The sequence below is a fragment of the Rattus norvegicus genome, chromosome X (assembly GCF_036323735.1).
Source record: "Rattus norvegicus strain BN/NHsdMcwi chromosome X, GRCr8, whole genome shotgun sequence".
NCBI lineage: Eukaryota > Metazoa > Chordata > Mammalia > Rodentia > Muridae > Rattus > Rattus norvegicus.
Window position 1 is genome coordinate 120,820,834 of NC_086039.1, and position 3,063 is coordinate 120,823,896.

A 3,063-nucleotide genomic window follows, 5' to 3' on the forward strand; every position below is an offset into this window, starting at 1 on the left:
GTGCACTCATATACATAAAATAAATGAATATATCTTTAAAACTTTAAAAAAAAACAATGAACTGCTCATACATTTATTTGGGATCATCCCAGCTCCTGGGAAAGCCAGATGAACAAAGTTTCTAAATTCTCAAATGAGATAAACAACCACTGGACCCTTCTACAAAGAGACCCAATGCCTGGGAGACCTTGCTCAAGCAACCAGTGATTTTCTTTAACATTTCAACCCTGCAACAGAGGCCAAGATGTGATTACAAAATTGAGGGCCCTGTCATGGAAAACAGGCTATAAAGGCTCCAGAAAGGATTCTAGACAATGCATAAAAGGTGTGTGATCACACATGGCTGAGAAAGGGGGACATTGAAAAGGAGGCAGGGGTGCAATAGCACAGCAATTAAGAATAAGCTCAACTACTATTGACACCACTATAGAACTTCCTCCGAAACCTAAGGATGGGTCCTGGAGAGACCTCTTAGCTGCTAAAGGCACTTGTTACTCTTCCAGAGGACCCAGGTTCAGCTTTCCACATGGTAGCTTACAATAATCTATAACTACATACCATAGACATTTACTCATCCATGTTTATTGCTACACTATTCACAATAACCGAGCTATGAAATCTAGCTAAGTGTACACGCACGAGTGCACGTGCGCGCGCGCGCACACACACACACACACACACACACACACACACACACACACACGTACAGAGAGGGAGAGAGGAGGGAGAGAATTTTAAGCAGTCCTAAAGAGCAAAATCATGTCATTTTCAGGAAAACAGAAAAACGGATATAATTAGACTTAATTGTGTTAACAGGGATATGCCAGGCATCTAAGTTTTGTTACTGTGCGTTTTTCAAAATCATAGCTCCATGAGAGGTGAGACTGGGGAGAATTGTACAACAGAGCAGGAGATGGAATCCTGCTCTGTAGTAAACCAGCACTATGTTGTCTCATCATGGATGTCCTACTGCCCCATAAACACATTTACCTTGTCCTGCTGAACTGTCGTTTCTAACGATTTTACTTGCTTTTATATGTCCACTTCAATTAAGGAAATTTTAGACATGACACTCCAGCTCCCTGTTTAGCAATTTCCTTAAATGATAAACATTAATGTGTGATTACCAGATATTTGGAAAATATGAATTACCAGAAGATTAATAGCATCATTCACACTAATTAATGTATCTTAGGAAAGGCCATGCATATTTATCAACTAATTGGGATTGTACAATCAAAGGAATAAAGAGTACTTCCTTGGGGAGTATAAAATAAATAAATAACTACAATATTTTCATTAGCATTGACAATGTTCCTTTGAGCATCTTTGGATGCTAGAAATTTATGTATAAATTTAATGTCCTTGGCATTTATGAATTCTAGATCATTAGAAGTATTTTCTAATATACTGTGTGGGTGAGGAAGCAATACCAGTGCTCATGTTAAAGATGTATCAGGCCTAGGTCCAGTTCTCAATCTTCAGCATAATACTTTTATTATTTTATTCATTTATTTCGATTAATATACACTTTAATAAGAACGGTTTCCTCAGTAACTGCATCTGTGCGCTGAATCTGTGTGGCATCAGGACTTTGCTTCCTGCTCCACAGGCTTCAGATGCCACTGCACCACCAACTCCCCAATGCTCCTGAGGCACATGATGGACATGGTCTCTTCTGTGGGAAGTCCCTGTGGCAGCTTCAGGGGCTGGATGTGTATCAAGTGTTTAACCACTTTCTGCTTTGTATTCAGTGATGGGAATGTCCTCATGAATTTGAGAGCTCTGTGCCTTCTGTAGTCCAAGAAACCTTGATCACATGTTTTTCCCAGTATGGCCACCTCTTTGTACTTCTTATTCTTGTAACAGTATGCAGTTTATAAGGGGTCTTGGGGTCCCCACAATATTTTTCATGATCTTTAGGTCTAGGCCGAAACACTGGAATTATTGATCTGATAAATTTGTGACGAATCCACTCTGTACCCATGAGACATTCTGCACCTTTTTTCACAGTCTGTAGGCTGCCTAGAGGCCTCTCAAATTCACAAATACTGAGCGCAGAACCCCAGCCATAAATGTGGTGATTCTTCTCTGTAGAAGCAGCAACTGCTGTATCCACTCCTAATATCACAGCAATACTTTTAAAACACGTGTGTTTGGAAAAACCCTGTGATGTTTACAGTGCTGTCTGAAGAAAATGACCTATTACTTCATTCAAATCCTGAAAAGAGTGTTTGAAAAAGACTAGTCTCTAGATTCCTGTGAGAAATGAAAATTTCATAAAAGTCCATAAAAGGTTTGGCCAAATAAAAAGACACTAAATCTTAGATCAGGAGTGATAAAACTATTAGAACAACTCAGAGTCTGAATCTATTTTACCAGGTTTTTTTTTCAACCCATGAGCTAAAAATAGCTTTTGTATATGTATTAGACATGACGGTTTTCTAGAGTAATAGAATTTATAGAATCAATATTCCTTTATATATATAAAGAGGATTTATTAGAATGACTTCCAGGCTATGGTCCAGCTAATTCAACAATGATTGCCTGTAAACAGGTCCAAGAATCCAGTAGTAGGTTAGTCTACGAGGCTGGATGTCTCAGCTGATCTTCAGTATATGCCAGAATTCTGAAGAACTAGGTCCTCATGCCACTGAAGGAATGGAGTTGCCAGCAAGAGTGAGAACAGCAAGCAGAGAATAAGCTTCCTTCTTCCATGTCCTTTATATGGGATGCCAGCAGAAGATGTGATCCAGATTAAAGGTGGACCACCTCAAATGACTTGGATTAAAGATGGATCTTCCCACCTCAAAAATCTGGATTAGAAGTGTGTCTTCCCAGTTCAAAAGATTTAATTAAGAAAAACTTCCTCACAGGTGTATCCAACAATTTGGGTTTTAGTTAACTTCATATGTACTCAAATTGACAACCAAGAATAGCCATCAGAGTATATTATGGTATACTTAATGATTCGGGGGGAGAAAGACAGAGGTTTTATGGCCAATAAACAGCATATGAAATTCAAATGTAATGTCCATATATAAATAAAGTTTTATCAGACCA

General features: G+C 38.6%; 1 pseudogene; it reads right to left on the reverse strand.

Moving 5' to 3' along the window:
- Positions 1 to 1,586: 1,586 nt before the first annotated feature.
- Positions 1,587 to 2,073, reverse strand: Mrpl30-ps4 (mitochondrial ribosomal protein L30, pseudogene 4; annotated as a pseudogene).
- Between the last annotated feature and the right edge of the window lie 990 nt (positions 2,074 to 3,063).